The 18436-nt window shown below is 49.3% G+C and overlaps 1 protein-coding gene across 1 annotated transcript in view; it reads right to left on the reverse strand.

Annotated features, from left to right (window-relative positions):
* Positions 1-9222, reverse strand: part of LOC138565612 (zinc finger protein 271-like) — a 133187-nt gene extending 123965 nt beyond the window's left edge. Inside the window, exon 1 of the mRNA XM_069642992.1 lies at positions 9163-9222. The gene's annotated coding sequence lies outside the window, so the exon portion shown is untranslated. The remainder of the gene's footprint in view (positions 1-9162) is intronic.
* Positions 9223-18436: the final 9214 nt, after the last annotated feature.

Genomic DNA, 18436 nt, shown 5'->3' on the forward strand with positions numbered 1-18436 from the left:
ATTTGGAAAGGCTGCAGTAAGCAAGTGCTGCACAGTCTTGGTCTTGCACTGTTGGATGTGCCATCTGCCAAGTAGTTTCAGTTGGAGCAGTTTTTAATGCCATTCCATAAATCACATGTGCCTGACACAAAATCAATATGTTAGCAATAGGAAGAATAAATACAGTGCCAAGATTGGAAAGTGTTTACTTTGGGTTGGCGGCTTTGGGGTATATATATTTATAATGGATAATGTTAGCTAAACATAAGACAATGGGGTATTTGCCTAGCTCTATCATTGAATTTACATACAATAAGTCACACTGCGAAATTCACTCATCTCTGTGGGTATTCCCTGCTGCCATACCAAAGGGTAACATCTCTGTGATTACATGAACACCTTCTTTTGGCCCGCAAGTAAACTAAAGGCTGTAACGTAAAGAGAGCGTGCGTGTGCATGTGTGTGTATGCGCACAAGCTTATACTACCATCAGCCTCCATTGATCTGTGGCATGCAGGTTATAAAGATGGCAACATGTTCATCTTCACCAGTAGCCAGTGGGGGAGCTAAAAGCCAAAATGAGCACTTAAGAAAAGCTATTCAGTTTGCTTTGCCAGTTGCAGCAGCCCCTCCCCCCCCTCTCCACACGTGTTTGTGTTTGGTGGAAGCAAGGGATGGCATTTCAGTGGAAAGTAAGTTGAAAAGCCCAATTCTGGCCCTGGGTGCCTGGTTTTGTTTGTGATGCTAAATCTGACAATGTATATGACCTTTTAGAAAATATTTGTTAAGATTGGTTAACTACACCTGCTATACCGCGATAACCATGGTATACCGTCATTTGGCAAGAAGGTTATCGTACCATCATAAAACTAATACCGTGACACCCCCAACACCAACATCCTATTCCGCCGACACCAATACATTGAAGAGGAGCCACAAAAGAGCAGAGTGTTACTGGAGAAAAAGGCATATTGGAAGTATTTCATTCCCTTTGTGGTCCTTTAGTTTGTACCATTTGTGGACACATATTGCATGCTCGGCATTATTCACGGAAATTATATATTCTTTTCACAGTGGAATTGTAGAATGTTTCCTGTTGTGCGAATTTTTTTATTTTGGAATGTGTCTTTTCTGTGCGATATATTTTTTGGTTTATTTGTGGAAGCAGTTAGAAAGGTTTTTTTCAGTAATATTGTGACTTTTCAAAACAACGTTTTATTGTGAACACATTCCAAATTCCAGGCAATAGTAAGGTTCTAATTACACTGAAGCCAAGGCAGGTGTGTACCTCTATGCAGGAAGAAATAAAAAGCTTATTGCAGTCAATAATATTAAATCCCCACCAACAGCCTATATGTTCTCTCTTGACAGACTTCAATGACACAGGAAATGTTAGGGAGAAATGGTGCACACAAGTTGACAACGCACCCATGAAGAAATCTGGCATATCATTTATTGAAGGTAGTGAAGATAGGTTTGTAATCCTCTTGAGCAATCTTCCTACAGTTCAAGACACTATCCCATGCAGAAGGGACAAGGAGATCCTGAACCCAGCGGCAATGTTCGAGTGTGGGGCCACCTCCCATAGTTTCAAGGTCTGTTTTTTGGCCACATGCAAGTCACCATTTATCCATTTTCTATTAGGCCGGAAACGGGAGAGGCGACCTCAGCAAGAAAAGACACAGGCTGCAAATGGAGTAAGGTTTTCGGGATAACAATATTAGTAATGAACGCTAAATAACAGAGGTCTTGTGGGATTTCTGTTCCACCCCAGGTAGTCTACGTACCCATGGTCTAATTACCCAAAGAAAAGGGGGCTAGAGTGCCTGGAGGGGTTCCATGGCGGTAGAGACATTTATTTTCATCTGGGAGAGTCCTTTACACTATTCCGGAGGTCGGCTGGTTGTCCTGATGGTCGATGCTTCCAGGTTGACGGTTTGGCCATTTTTTTCGGACCTTGCTTCTAATGTCAGGAACTCGGGACGCTTGCCAACTGCACCAAGGTAGCGCCGGGTCCACCCATGTGCCCAGACTCAGCCTGGCAACAAAGGAGCTGATCCTGGCGGCTGGACCCCATGTGGGTGAGGGTTCCTGACACATACACGAGCAAGAGTGAAGGCATCAAATGCTACATATAAGGGGCATAGCAACATGTACAGAATGATAATAAATACACAGCAAGAGATACAAGTTCCAAATACAAGAAACAAGGGCACTCCAGCAAGAATTGCACATTCAGGAAAAGGCCTCTTCCCTCCAGCCTCATACCAGCGCCTCCACAGCATCTGCCCAGGACTTCCATCTCTCAGCCTGCTCAGTAGCACGTGGTGCTTGGGCCCGCCTCTTCCAGCATGCCATTAGACAAACATCAAGGGACTCCTTCCTTCCGCCCCAAGGTGAGGCCACATCCATTCTGCCCCTCTGCGGCACAGCCACCCCACCGCCACAGGCCTCCTAACTCTAGACCGTTGCAGCCTCTTACTTGCCACCCCTCTGCCCCCGGCACCATCAAGCCTGTGACTGCTCAGGTGTCCATCTGCCCGCCTGCACAACCTTGCGTAGCTGCTGGGCCCACCTCCCCCTGCACGCCATTGGGCAATTCCATGTCTGCACCTCACATAACCCATCGCGACTGGAGTGACTCAGTCCCAGGGGACTCCAGCAAAGGGCTGACTGCTAAGGGTGATCTCCCTAGTCTGCCTGTGCATGTGCCGTCTCTATACATTAACCCATCGCTTGTCATCCCTTTATAGCCATGCATATGTTTCATTCTGTAACCATCTCTATATGATTAATGTACTTTGTTTGTGCATTTTTAATCAGCACTGAAGGTGGGTAGTGAATAGCTAGACGTACTTATGAGGTGCAGCGAGTAATGTTGCAATAGGTTGCATAGTCCCAATGGAAAGAATTTCAAAAGTCGGCATATTGGGGTCAAGGTGGAAAAGCCCGTTTTCATGAAATGTATTCGAATGTTGTTCTTTGAGAAAAAAAGTGGCTTACTTTGACCCCAAAAACTGTCCCACATGATCAATTTGCATTTTTGTTTCAGGCATTGCCCTGTCGCTGTATAGGCAAGTCTGAGCCCACAAAGAGTGTGATCACAACTTTGCGTGGCGCTATTAGCGCCGGATCACAAGTTGCGGCAATGCTGTTAATCCCCATGTTTTCATGAGTCCATACTATGTGGTAAATGTGCAAAAAATGGGCAGAAAATCAGCACATTCACCCCCAGCTCAAAGCTGGATGTGAGTGTTCTGACCTTTGCCAAAACTCTGGATTGGGCGGAGCAGTAACAGCATTACCGCCGTATTTATACTGCTATGCCCAACCCGTGATGAGGCCCATTATATTGAATGCGGACATAGGAAAATGACGTTTCTATTACTAAGATCTGTCATTCGAAGCGGTTCGTCATCCGTCACAGAGAGAATGGAACCTCAAGACATAATGTAAGTATACCCCTACGTAATATTTAGGCGAGTGAGGATGGCATGTGTGATGTATGCTACAGGATTATAAATGGGACGGATGAATGTTTAAATAGATGCCAAGAATAGAGTCTAGACACTGTATGTGTTAATGGTAACATAAATTGATAGTGAACATATTAATGTACTGCATATATTGTATTGTAAACTGGGCACTGAAGTATATTTTTGCATTCTCGATTTTTCTTAGTTATATTCTACCAATGTGAGCCTGTCATGGGTTCAATCTTCCAGTTGACGGCTTCTTCAACCGTAATTGGACAATAATCATCAACAACGCATCTGTGATGACCATTATCTGGGACGATGGCCAGACACCAATCGGTCCTTTTCACAGTTAATTAGGAACAACATGGAAGCCTACAGGGTCTGAAAACGAGCAGATGTGAAAGTCCTTGATTGATAAGCATTGTTGACTTATTCACTAGTATTTCACGAAGATTCTTCAGACCAGGCTGCACACCAAAGTGAAAACCCAGATCGACAAAGCTCAAAAAGGTGCTTATAGGAGTATTTCTATGGACCATAGCTCACTATTTCATTTTCTTGCCCTAGACATAGCCAGAATCCTGTTTTTTTGTGGATTAATTAGTAAGCTGTTCTCTTTTGCATACTTGGAAAAGGTTGCTAAAAGTCATTGCAATCCGACTTTTGTGTTATCAAATAATAGGAAGTCGTCAGCATAAGCCAACCATTGCACTTTATTGGGCCCAATCTTAGGGGCGATCAACCCGGCATCCGTCAAATATTCACCAGCATCGGAGACATGCATCCCTGCCTCAAACCAACATGCATTGTTGTTAAGATGGATTTCTGTACTCTGGTGGGCAGAGTTTCAGAAGGCCAACCTAGTTTCTTGGAAAAGGGTAACCTTCTGGACAAGCCAGACCAATCACAGTAGCATTAGCAGCGGTCCAGTCTAGGTCTCAGGAGGGGTGCGTGTGATCGAAAGACCACAATGAGCACACACAGTAAACACCACACATGACTCAGGTGTAAATCAAAAATATATATCCACATTTATTAAAGGCCTTTTAAGTCAAACACAAAGTAATTATTCAGCAATAATAACAAAACCAACACAACACTAATCTAGCAAACATATATACAGTAACCAATGGGCAACAGAGATATAATAATAATTAATAATTTAGCATTTATATAGCGCTACGAACCCTCAGGTATCTGAGCGCTGCTTATTACCCACAGTGTGCATTGTTCATTTATCGACCTCGGAAGGATGAAATGCTGCGTTTGGCCCTGCCGGGATTCGAACCTGCGTCAGCAGGCTCTGCACAGATGTCAAAGCAAGCGCTGTACTCGCTGTGCTATTTGACCCGCTTATTACTCAGTACATTACTCAGTGCAGTTCCACAACCTGCAAAGAAAGGGGTTATACAGTGCAAATATCTCTGTGGCAGTCCTTCCCAATTCACACCCTGACTAAGAGGCAGTCCAGTCCCTAAGATGAGTGGAACCTTGAGCTCAAAAGTACTTTCGGTGCCAGGGCAACCGAATGTGCAGTTAAATCAAAACAGGGTCTCTTCAAGCGGCTGTAGCGACTCAGGAAGGTGGGTGAGGCAGTGAATAAATTCCCACTATTCGAGGAGGGTCTCCACAAGAGGACAGAACAGGGTCCAAGAGTTGGGAATAGCTAGGTAGCACAGGCTTCCACGATAAAGAAGAGTGGCCCTCAGGGGACACTGGTGCGTAAAAATGGATGGATGCACTAGGGGCCACCAGTAAGGGCTACAAGTAATCACCGAGCCTCGGCGCACTCTGGACCAAACTTCGGCGGTCGAGTCCACTTCGGTCGCAGGTTCAAATCCTGCAGTTGTGCGGCTCTGCGACTTTCAGGGCTGTGTTCCAGGAAAGATTCTGTGGCAGGACAGTGGCGGTTTCTATCCTCCTGATGGAGGGATCAGGCCAGTTCCACTGGAGCAAGTCTGAGGACACAAGGGGGCACAGCAGCAAGGCACCCATGAAGTTAGTCACCACAGCTGGGCGACACGATGACCGTGCAAGCTCGGATTCAGGCATACTCTCCTAATTCCAGACCTTGGAATGCTAGGTGTACGAAACCCGGCAGGAGAGTGCCTTACACCCAGAGGTTACAGTCTCCAATGGCTCAAGTGAAAACTGGAGACGACGTAGGTTCCAGGACAAAGGTCCCGTACAAGCTAGTCAGTTCACTGGGCGATCCAGGAACACTTTCGAAAAGGCTCGCTTACAGGTTAAACTGGAGGTACCGAGACGTCGGTCCCACTATTCCAATGGGTTGAAGCGCCCTTGCAGGCCTTCTAGGTTTGATCCAAAAAAGAGGGTCCGACGGGACAACAGCTGGATCAAAGTGCCAAACCTTCCAGCAGGTCACCAGCGGTTCCGCAGATCTGCTTCTTCGGTTCAGGATACTTGGCTCCTTTACTAAGTTTGGTGTGAACTCAGTAGATCGACCTGGAATGGGTGTAAGATAAGATACCTACTCTTATCCAAAATCTCCTTCACGCCAAAAGGAAGACAAACCAATAGGAAATCTGCTCACATACAGCCATCCCAGACATAGACCAATCACAGATCATGGTGGTCCCAGTCATCCCAGCAGACCAAACAACCTGGCACCCAGGAAGTGTATTGAGCCTAGACCGCTCAAGCCCACATCCTGGGCGCACATAGAAAAGGAATGCAGAAGACTGCAAAAGCTTCAGTTTGTGCGGGGGTCTGCTCGACCTGGGGAAGGCAAAGGGACAAGATGGCCAAAGGACCTTGTGGCATGGCCATTTTAGGCACTGACCAATGTCCAGAGCCAAACGCGGTAAGCGCAGTTTGGACCTTTGGACCATTGAAAAGAGTTGAAAACACATAAAAAGTAACAGCTCTGTCCAAGGCATATCTGTACATTCACCAAAAAATCATTTGAGGGTGTCTCGGACCTTGAAAATGAAAAAGGGACCCCAGCGCCCTGTACCATAAGGTACTTTGTGCACTGATAAAAGGTTACTAACGAATAGCAACAAAGTGAAAGACTAAGGGAAACAAAGTCTCCCAGTACTGACTGTCTTAAGGCCATGTCACTTTCCCCATAACAAAATGAGCAAAAGCCCAGCGGAGTGCAGCAGAAGGCTGGGCTCCACTGGCAAAAGTCAGGCTAGGATGGTCAGACAACAGCAAAAAGTTGGGGGGGGTTTACAAATGGGTGGAAAATTACACATAAAGGTAATCTGTCTTAACAGTTGTTATACGCTCCGATAGATCGCTTTCTTTATTTAGACACTGTGGGGCAAGAGGTCCCAGAATACAAAGTTAAAATGAGGACTGATCTAGCACTGCCGAATTTTACATGGGATTATTTGCATATATTTGAAACCATTTTTTAGCAAAAGAAATGACAAATCACAGCTTGGTATTATGGTACAATGCAGACGGACTTGCACCCGCAAAGACAACCACAACCCAAGCTGCCATGATGCTACCAGAGATGAAACTCACAAGGGAGCCAATGACCAGAGTCTGTTTTACCACTGACCACAGTAGAGTGACTCACCAGGCAGTCAACGATTAGAGAAGTGATAGACCAGAGGCACCGTGCACCTGTCTACCCTCTGTCCTCCGGGCCCAGGTACCTGCTCACCCTGCCACCCTCGGGCACTGCCTCCGGGCCATCCCTTGTACTGGGTCTGTATCTGTACCCATACAGTCCCCCCGCTTTCCTTCCTGCACTTATCAGACCTACCCAGTCTGCTGCCTTAAACCCAGCACTTGCCACTTGCTGGTTGCACTACCATTGTTTGTTGCCTTTATTATTCATTAATTTATTATTATTTATCGGTTTTCTCCTTGCTCCACACACTCCTTTTTCTCCCCCCTTCCATGTCTTTCTGCCCCCCCCCTCTCTGATGCACTTGCACGTTCTCAATGTCACTGGGCCTAGTAAGATCGTTGTTATGCTCTACCCTTTTCCCCTTCTCTTGTCGCGCTCTGAAACGTTGTGTGTTAGACGTGACACCATGAGCCAGACCAGGACGTTCCCTTTGCATTCTGGTACATTTAGGCCCATACTTATAGTGGGAAGAACAAAAATACCAAACCCAGCATTGAACGAGAACTGCACAGAGTGGCTTACGTTGTCACATATGACATTTGGCATCTCTGCAAGTGAGCCCTGGATCAGAGGAAAATGACTCACCATGCAATCAAGGACCAGAGGCACGATAGGCCAGAGGAGCACCTCACAAGGGCAAAGCTGCCCAATGGACCCTTTGCATGCATGATACCAGGATACAGACCTTGGTTTTCACGTGCATGCTGGTACTTGTAGGCGCATACCTATATAATGGGAAGGACCAAAATGTCAGTCTAGCATTCAAAAGGAAATGCAGAGACTGACCCACATTGTCACATATGACATAGCTCTCAACTCACCCGCTTTTGGCGGGTGTCACCCGCCTTGCAAAGGGCTGACTCACCCGCCAAGCCTCCTGCACGCCCATTCACTCCAATGGGCGTCTCACCCGCCAAAAACAAAATCGGGTGATTTCACCCGCCTTTGCGAGACAAATGGTTGAGAGCTATGATATGATGTGAGGCTCCCTGGCAGCTATGCAAGAGAGCCAAAGCCCAGATGGGAGACAGACTCACAGGGCTGAGGACCAAAGCGGAGCAACTTACCAAGGACCAGAGGGGAGACAGACTCACAGAGCTGAGGACCAAAGGGGAGCAACTCACCAAGGGCCAGAGGGGAGACAGACTCACAGAGCTGAGGACCAAAGGGGAGCAACTCACCAAGGACCAGAGGGGAGACAGACTCACAGAGCTGAGGACCAAAGGGGAGCAACTCACCAAGGGCCAGAGGGGAGACAGACTCACAGAGCTGAGGACCAAAGGGGAGCAACTCACCAAGGACCAGAGGGAAGACAGACTCACAGAGCTGGGGACCAAAGGGGAGCAACTCACCAAGGACCAGAGGGGAGACCGACTCACAGAGCTGAGGACCAAAGGGGAGCAACTCACCAAGGGCCAGAGGGGAGACCGACTCACAGAGCTGAGGACCAAAGGGGACCAACTCACCAAGGGCCAGAGGGGAGACAGGTTCACAGAGCTGAGGACCAAAGGGGAGCAACTCACCAAGGACCAGAGGGAAGACAGACTCACAGAGCTAAGGACCAAAGGAGAGCAACTCACCAAGGACCAGAGGGGAGACTGTGACAGACTCACAGAGCTGAGGACCAAAGGGGAGCAACTCACCAAGGACCAGAGGGGAGACAGACTCACAGAGCTGAGGACCAAAGGGGAGCAACTCACCAAGGACCAGAGGGGAGACTGTGACAGACTCACAGAGCTGAGGACCAAAGGGGAGCAACTCACCAAGGACCAGAGGGGAGACAGACTCACAGAGACACTAATTGTCAGAATATTAAAATTGAGAATACATTCCTATTGTTCTACCATATTATGTATGTTGCTGTGTGTCTGACTTTTGAGGCCTATCCGCAGTGTTTTAGGCCTGCGCTTGTTTGAATGGGAGGCCGCGTGTTTTGGGCTTGTTTTGAAGGAGCGTTGCGCTTATTTTTCCCCTCTGACCTGGCAGTGGTTTTTATGCTGAAAATCTGCCTCCCTTTTTTAGGCCCGTGTGCCTCCGTGCCTCAGCACCGCGTGCCTCTCTGCCTCAGCACCGTGTGCCCTGAACCGTGCTCACCTATAGTATTTCCTCTGCAGCGCGCGAGCGGCGGGAAAAACATCCGGGGAAGCCTCATTGACACCGGAAGTGAATGAGACCATGTCACCCGGAAGTAGAAATAAACACTGGCCCTTCTTCACATCTCTCTGCTGTGCTGTGGACTTAGCATTGGGGAGTGCCAGCGACCAGCAGAAGAAGCCCAAAGTCACGAGGAAGCTCTTCTGTGGAGGTCCTTTAGGAGAGTCTTCCAGAGCTCGGCTGCCTGCACGTGATAAGATCGCCCCAATGCTCCAGAGCGCTTTCATGTCATGATACTTGCAGTCGAGGTGTAGCTGGATCTCAGAGTACAACCGGAATTTGTGCTGCAAATAAAGAGCTTTAAATACAATCATGAGTGCTTTAAACTTAATGAGTTGTGTACTCTGGCGGCCTATGGGACTCAATAATGTGTCTCTGTGGTAACAATAATAATAATACAATTCAACATAAATTCAATGTGAAAAAGCGTTTTCCTTTATATTTGTAGTCGTCAGCACAACGCGTTTCGGGATTCAGGTTCCCTTCATCAGGCGCATTTCCTTCATCTGCGCTATAATATTGACAGTCTGTCAGTATAATGCATAACTATGTTTTTCAAGTGTATAGGCAATTTCAAATGATGACAATGTATCAGTACTTACTTCAATCATCAGGGCATGAACATAATTAAAAGTACTGAACGTCCAATAGAACATCCATCAAACGTTGCCTCAATCTTATTACTATAAACAAAAGCGATATAGGGCCAAGATAAAGCAAATGTGTATGGGAATTACTCCCAACCATGTGAAATAAAGTAATATTAAAGGAAAGAAACCCTAAACCCAAATGGTACACCGTGTGCTCTGTTAATTGTGAGAAATGTGCAGCATATGCCTCGTTAAGGTGTGACTGTTAATGGAATAGAGTCAAGTGAAAAAAAGAATATAGAGAGCACTACCTAAAAACAACAAGGGAATTCCACTTGAAAGTAGTGTATGGCTCACGAGGTCCCGTTGTGGTAATGTGTCTATAGAGAAAGTAACCAGAAAATGGCACGTAAAGAGAATAGTCTAACTACGGTTGTGTTGTACATACAAAAATTGAACATAATTACCCATGTTGTCACAATGGTTATAAAACCATGTATGAAAGAAATATGCTTTTCATCCTGAAAAAGAAGCTCATTCTGATGTGACTCTTTCAGTTCCTAAAAGGTTCTAAAAGGCACATTTTTAATTATTCATAAAAGTGTGTCTAAATGATTACCTGTAATGTATGAGAATGGGCTTTAAACTGCAGGTCTGTCCATAGAAACGGGAAGCTCGTGGATGGTCGAGTTCCAGAATGGTCACCGTGGAGAATGCGTAGGACACTAAAGTGACGCGCTGCAAAACCGTGTGAAAAAGCACTAGCTGATATAATAAGGGTAAATAGCTGTATTGTGTACACATCGCAATGACGCGATCAATGTATAGAATCGAGTCGTACCCTTTGTGCAAGGATATGTGTCTTGTGGGTCGGGTCTGCGACAGCAAATGAAGGTCTTGTGATGGATCCAGTGTCTCTAAGGTAACCATAGTAACGGTTCTCAACACAAATGAAGGACTAATTATACAGACAGCCGTTGTTATGGTAAACATTCAAGAAAACGGGAGTGCCCTGACTCAGTTTCTCTTAGGGATCTTAACGGTATACTTGGTTGACAATAACAAACCTGGGCTTGGTCTTACTGTCTTCCTTCACAAGATCTTGTAAAAGAGGGCATGATGATCTTGAGTTTAGGGAGTTCCTTACTGGAATAGGAGTCCTTGTCCCCAAAGGGGATTCTTTCCCAGTGAGGTCGGCTTGCCTCAATCCTTGGGAGGGTATTGCGTAGCAGGTTCACCTCCCCAGATTCACAAGGAAAGACTCCCCTTGGGGAGAAGTGACAGAATCCTGTGATTCGTCACAATGGTTGTCGCATATTGGGGTGCTCCAAACAATAATGCATTTCCGTAGTCAATTCTGGAACTAATAGCTGCTGGAGCTATGGATGCTGCGTGATGCTCCGAGTTAAAAGGCCTCATTTGTCTCTGTATCAGGTAGTAGTTAGAAGAACTAACTTCTTTATTGAGATGTTGGGTCATTTGAAAATGAGAGTCAAAATAGACTCTCAAATTATGTACTGATTTCTGGAATTTGATGTTTACTTTGTGAAATGTAACTACTTGTGAGACATTGAAAGTGGAAGTCGCAGATAGTCGTGCAGGTATTATTAGCGACTCTGTTTTTGAGGCTTTCAAACTGAGACAATTGGTTTCTATCCAAATTTCAATTTGTGGAAACTGTGAGGAACTCATGGTGGCAACAGTAAAGGCAGACACAAGTGACCACAGTCCAAGGGTGTTTATTAAACTGCTTCTACAGGTTGGAAAAACGCCTAATCAAAAACTATATCTAAGATGGGATAAAGCTACGACCATCAAATAATAATAAGGCAGTCCTAGTGGCGTCTTGTCAGATAAAAGAGCCTAGACTAAAAAAATGCTATTGCAAATCCTCTCAACTAAATACCAAAAAGAGTGTGGGATAGTATTCACAAGAAAGAAATACGTGTCCGCAAATGATAAGTCAGGCTGTGGTTGCCCCGAGCAATGCCAGTGGTTAAGATTCTGTCTAAACCTTCCAGCCATCACCTCTTTGTTTTTGCTTTGTCACCCCGAGTGGGACGGGTATGCCCAGACGTGGGTCCTGTGCCTGCTGGGCCTAGAGACCCAAGCTACTCCTCACTGATGAGCCCCAACAAGGGTGAAACATGTTTGGGGATGCCTGTGGTCTCGTGCAAAAGGGATGTGACCTAGCAGTTCGGGCTGGACTTCCCCTTTTGGGGTGGGGCCAAGCTTGATTTGCATATGGTCTTTCCCCTTCTGTAAGGGCTTGGCAGGCAAAGAACGATGGTCTGGAGGGTTGCCCCGAGCAATGCCAGTGGTTAAGATTCTGTCTAAACCTTCCAGCCATCACCTCTTTGTTTTTGCTTTGTCACCCCGAGTAGGTCGGGTATGCCCAGACGTGGGTCCCGTGCCTGCTGGGCCTAGAGACCCAAGCTACTCCTCACTGATGAGCCCCAACAAGGATGAAACATGTTTGGGGATGCCTGTGGTCTCGTGCAGAAGGGATGTGACCTAGCAGTTCGGGCTGGACTTCCCCTTTTGGGGTGGGGCCAAGCCTGATTTGCATATGGTCTTTCCCCTTCTGTAATGGCTTGGCAGGTGAAAAACGATGGTCTGGAGGGTTGCCCCGAGCAATGCCAGTGGTTAAGATTCTGTCTAAACCTTCCAGCCATCACCTCTTTGTTTTTGCTTTGTCACCCCGAGTGGGACGGGTGTGCCCAGACGTGGGTCCCGTGCCTGCTGGGCCTAGAGACCCAAGCTACTCCTCACTGATGAGCCCCAACAAGGGTGAAACATGTTTGGGGATGCCTGTGGTCTCGTGCAGAAGGGATGTGACCTAGCAGTTCGGGCTGGACTTCCCCTTTTGGGGTGGGGCCAAGCCTGATTTGCATATGGTCTTTCCCCTTCTGTAATGGCTTGGCAGGCGAAGAACGATGGTCTGGAGGGTTGCCCCGAGCAATGCCAGTGGTTAAGATTCTTTCTAAACCTTCCAGCCATCACCTCTTTGTTTTTGCTTTGTCACCCCGAGTGTGACGGGTATGCCCAGACGTGGGTCCCGTGCCTGCTGGGCCTAGAGACCCAAGCTACTCCTCACTGATGAGCCCCAACAAGGGTGAAACATGTTTGGGGATGCCTGTGGTCTCGTGCAGAAGGGATGTGACCTAGCAGTTCGGACTGGACTTCCCCTTTTGGGGTGGGGCCAAGCCTGATTTGCATATGGTCTTTCCCCTTCTGTAATGGCTTGGCAGGCAAAGAACGATGGTCTGGAGGGTTGCCCCGAGCAATGCCAGTTGTTAAGATTCTGTCTAAACCTTCCAGCCATCACCTCTTTGTTTTTGCTTTGTCACCCTGAGTGGGACGGGTATGCCCAGACGTGGGTCCCGTGCCTGCTGGGCCTAGAGACCCAAGCTACTCCTCACTGATGAGCCCCAACAAGGGTGAAACATGTTTGGGGATGCCTGTGGTCTCGTGCAGAAGGGATGTGACCTAGCAGTTCGGGCTGGACTTCCCCTTTTGGGGTGGGGCCAAGCCTGATTTGCATATGGTCTTTCCCCTTCTGTAATGGCTTGGCAGGCAAAGAACGATGGTCTGGAGGGTTGCCCCGAGCAATGCCAGTGGTTAAGATTCTGTCTAAACCTTCCAGCCATCACCTCTTTGTTTTTGCTTTGTCACCCCGAGTGGGACGGGTATGCCCAGACGTGGGTCCCGTGCCTGCTGGGCCTAGAGACCCAAGCTACTCCTCACTGATGAGCCCCAACAAGGGTGAAACATGTTTGGGGATGCCTGTGGTCTCGTGCAAAAGGGATGTGACCTAGCAGTTCGGGCTGGACTTCCCCTTTTGGGGTGGGGCCAAGCTTGATTTGCATATGGTCTTTCCCCTTCTGTAAGGGCTTGGCAGGCAAAGAACGATGGTCTGGAGGGTTGCCCCGAGCAATGCCAGTGGTTAAGATTCTGTCTAAACCTTCCAGCCATCACCTCTTTGTTTTTGCTTTGTCACCCCGAGTAGGACGGGTATGCCCAGACGTGGGTCCGGTGCCTGCTGGGCCTAGAGACCCAAGCTACTCCTCACTGATGAGCCCCAACAAGGGTGAAACATGTTTGGGGATGCCTGTGGTCTCGTGCAGAAGGGATGTGACCTAGCAGTTCGGGCTGGACTTCCCCTTTTGGGGTGGGGCCAAGCCTGATTTGCATATGGTCTTTCCCCTTCTGTAATGGCTTGGCAGGCAAAGAACGATGGTCTGGAGGGTTGCCCCGAACAATGCCATTGGTTAAGATTCCGTCTAAACCTTCCAGCCATCACCTCTTTGTTTTTGCTTTGTCACCCCGAGTGGGACGGGTATGCCCAGGCGTGGGTCCCGTGCCTGCTGGGCCTAGAGACCCAAGCTACTCCTCACTGATGAGCCTCAACAAGGGTGAAACATGTTTGGGGATGCCTGTGGTCTCGTGCAGAAGGGATGTGACCTAGCAGTTCGGGCTGGACTTCCCCTTTTGGGGTGGGGCCAAGCCTGATTTGCATATGGTCTTTCCCCTTCTGTAATGGCTTGGCAGGTGAAGAACGATGGTCTGGAGGGTTGCCCCGAGCAATGCCAGTGGTTAAGATTCTGTCTAAACCTTCCAGCCATCACCTCTTTGTTTTTGCTTTGTCACCCCGAGTGGGACGGGTGTGCCCAGACGTGGGTCCCGTGCCTGCTGGGCCTAGAGACCCAAGCTACTCCTCACTGATGAGCCTCAACAAGGGTGAAACATGTTTGGGGATGCCTGTGGTCTCGTGCAGAAGGGATGTGACCTAGCAGTTCGGGCTGGACTTCCCCTTTTGGGGTGGGGCCAAGCCTGATTTGCATATGGTCTTTCCCCTTCTGTAATGGCTTGGCAGGTGAAGAACGATGGTCTGGAGGGTTGCCCCGAGCAATGCCAGTGGTTAAGATTCTGTCTAAACCTTCCAGCCATCACCTCTTTGTTTTTGCTTTGTCACCCCGAGTGGGACGGGTATGCCCAGACGTGGGTCCTGTGCCTGCTGGGCCTAGAGACCCAAGCTACTCCTCACTGATGAGCCCCAACAAGGGTGAAACATGTTTGGGGATGCCTGTGGTCTCGTGCAAAAGGGATGTGACCTAGCAGTTCGGGCTGGACTTCCCCTTTTGGGGTGGGGCCAAGCTTGATTTGCATATGGTCTTTCCCCTTCTGTAAGGGCTTGGCAGGCAAAGAACGATGGTCTGGAGGGTTGCCCCGAGCAATGCCAGTGGTTAAGATTCTGTCTAAACCTTCCAGCCATCACCTCTTTGTTTTTGCTTTGTCACCCCGAGTGGGTCGGGTATGCCCAGACGTGGGTCCCGTGCCTGCTGGGCCTAGAGACCCAAGCTACTCCTCACTGATGAGCCCCAACAAGGGTGAAACATGTTTGGGGATGCCTGTGGTCTCGTGCAGAAGGGATGTGACCTAGCAGTTCGGGCTGGACTTCCCCTTTTGGGGTGGGGCCAAGCCTGATTTGCATATGGTCTTTCCCCTTCTGTAATGGCTTGGCAGGCAAAGAACGATGGTCTGGAGGGTTGCCCCGAACAATGCCATTGGTTAAGATTCCGTCTAAACCTTCCAGCCATCACCTCTTTGTTTTTGCTTTGTCACCCCGAGTGGGACGGGTATGCCCAAGCGTGGGTCCCGTGCCTGCTGGGCCTAGAGACCCAAGCTACTCCTCACTGATGAGCCCCAACAAGGATGAAACATGTTTGGGGATGCCTGTGGTCTCGTGCAGAAGGGATGTGACCTAGCAGTTCGGGCTGGACTTCCCCTTTTGGGGTGGGGCCAAGCCTGATTTGCATATGGTCTTTCCCCTTCTGTAATGGCTTGGCAGGCGAAGAACGATGGTCTGGAGGGTTGCCCCGAGCAATGCCAGTGGTTAAGATTCTGTCTAAACCTTCCAGCCATCACCTCTTTGTTTTTGCTTTGTCACCCCGAGTGGGACGGGTATGCCCAGACGTGGGTCCCGTGCCTGCTGGGCCTAGAGACCCAAGCTACTCCTCACTGATGAGCCCCAACAAGGGTGAAACATGTTTGGGGATGCCTGTGGTCTCGTGCAGAAGGGATGTGACCTAGCAGTTCGGGCTGGACTTCCCCTTTTGGGGTGGGGCCAGGCCTGATTTGCATATGGTCTTTCCCCTTCTGTAATGGCTTGGCAGGCAAAGAACGATGGTCTGGAGGGTTGCCCCGAACAATGCCATTGGTTAAGATTCCGTCTAAACCTTCCAGCCATCACCTCTTTGTTTTTGCTTTGTCACCCCGAGTGGGACGGGTATGCCCAGGCGTGGGTCCCGTGCCTGCTGGGCCTAGAGACCCAAGCTACTCCTCACTGATGAGCCTCAACAAGGGTGAAACATGTTTGGGGATGCCTGTGGTCTCGTGCAGAAGGGATGTGACCTAGCAGTTCGGGCTGGACTTCCCCTTTTGGGGTGGGGCCAAGCCTGATTTGCATATGGTCTTTCCCCTTCTGTAATGGCTTGGCAGGTGAAGAACGATGGTCTGGAGGGTTGCCCCGAGCAATGCCAGTGGTTAAGATTCTGTCTAAACCTTCCAGCCATCACCTCTTTGTTTTTGCTTTGTCACCCCGAGTGGGACGGGTGTGCCCAGACGTGGGTCCCGTGCCTGCTGGGCCTAGAGACCCAAGCTACTCCTCACTGATGAGCCTCAACAAGGGTGAAACATGTTTGGGGATGCCTGTGGTCTCGTGCAGAAGGGATGTGACCTAGCAGTTCGGGCTGGACTTCCCCTTTTGGGGTGGGGCCAAGCCTGATTTGCATATGGTCTTTCCCCTTCTGTAATGGCTTGGCAGGTGAAGAACGATGGTCTGGAGGGTTGCCCCGAGCAATGCCAGTGGTTAAGATTCTGTCTAAACCTTCCAGCCATCACCTCTTTGTTTTTGCTTTGTCACCCCGAGTGGGACGGGTGTGCCCAGACGTGGGTCCCGTGCCTGCTGGGCCTAGAGACCCAAGCTACTCCTCACTGATGAGCCTCAACAAGGGTGAAACATGTTTGGGGATGCCTGTGGTCTCGTGCAGAAGGGATGTGACCTAGCAGTTCGGGCTGGACTTCCCCTTTTGGGGTGGGGCCAAGCCTGATTTGCATATGGTCTTTCCCCTTCTGTAATGGCTTGGCAGGCAAAGAACGATGGTCTGGAGGGTTGCCCTGAACAATGCCATTGGTTAAGATTCCGTCTAAACCTTCCAGCCATCACCTCTTTGTTTTTGCTTTGTCACCCCGAGTGGGACGGGTATGCCCAGGCGTGGGTCCCGTGCCTGCTGGGCCTAGAGACCCAAGCTACTCCTCACTGATGAGCCTCAACAAGGGTGAAACATGTTTGGGGATGCCTGTGGTCTCGTGCAGAAGGGATGTGACCTAGCAGTTCGGGCTGGACTTCCCCTTTTGGGGTGGGGCCAAGCCTGATTTGCATATGGTCTTTCCCCTTCTGTAATGGCTTGGCAGGTGAAGAACGATGGTCTGGAGGGTTGCCCCGAGCAATGCCAGTGGTTAAGATTCTGTCTAAACCTTCCAGCCATCACCTCTTTGTTTTTGCTTTGTCACCCCGAGTGGGACGGGTGTGCCCAGACGTGGGTCCCGTGCCTGCTGGGCCTAGAGACCCAAGCTACTCCTCACTGATGAGCCTCAACAAGGGTGAAACATGTTTGGGGATGCCTGTGGTCTCGTGCAGAAGGGATGTGACCTAGCAGTTCGGGCTGGACTTCCCCTTTTGGGGTGGGGCCAAGTCTGATTTCCATATGGTCTTTCCCCTTCTGTAATGGCTTGGCAGGTGAAGAACGATGGTCTGGAGGGTTGCCCCGAGCAATGCCAGTGGTTAAGATTCTGTCTAAACCTTCCAGCCATCACCTCTTTGTTTTTGCTTTGTCACCCCGAGTGGGACGGGTATGCCCAGACGTGGGTCCCGTGCCTGCTGGGCCTAGAGACCCAAGCTACTCCTCACTGATGAGCCCCAACAAGGGTGAAACATGTTTGGGGATGCCTGTGGTCTCGTGCAGAAGGGATGTGACCTAGCAGTTCGGACTGGACTTCCCCTTTTGGGGTGGGGCCAAGCTTGATTTGCATATGGTCTTTCCCCTTCTGTAATGGCTTGGCAGACAAAGAACGATGGTCTGGAGGGTTGCCCCGAGCAATGCCAGTGGTTAAGATTCTGTCTAAACCTTCCAGCCATCACCTCTTTGTTTTTGCTTTGTCACCCCGAGTGGGACGGGTATGCCCAGACGTGGGACCCGTGCCTGCTGGGCCTAGAGACCCAAGCTACTCCTCACTGATGAGCCCCAACAAGGGTGAAACATGTTTGGGGATGCCTGTGGTCTCGTGCAGAAGGCATGTGACCCAGCAGTTCGGGCTGGACTTCCCCCTTTGGGGTGGGGCCAAGCCTGATTTGCATATGGTCTTTCCCCTTCTGTAATGGCTTGGCAGGCGAAGAACGATGGTCTGGAGGGTTGCCCCCAGCAATGCCAGTGGTTAAGATTCTGTCTAAACCTTCCAGCCATCACCTCTTTGTTTTTGCTTTGTCACCCCGAGTGGGACGGGTATGCCCAGACGTGGGTCCCGTGCCTGCTGGGCCTAGAGACCCAAGCTACTCCTCACTG

The sequence above is a fragment of the Ambystoma mexicanum genome, chromosome 1p (assembly GCF_040938575.1).
Source record: "Ambystoma mexicanum isolate Mex_15411 chromosome 1p, UKY_AmexF1_1, whole genome shotgun sequence".
Lineage (NCBI taxonomy): Eukaryota > Metazoa > Chordata > Amphibia > Caudata > Ambystomatidae > Ambystoma > Ambystoma mexicanum.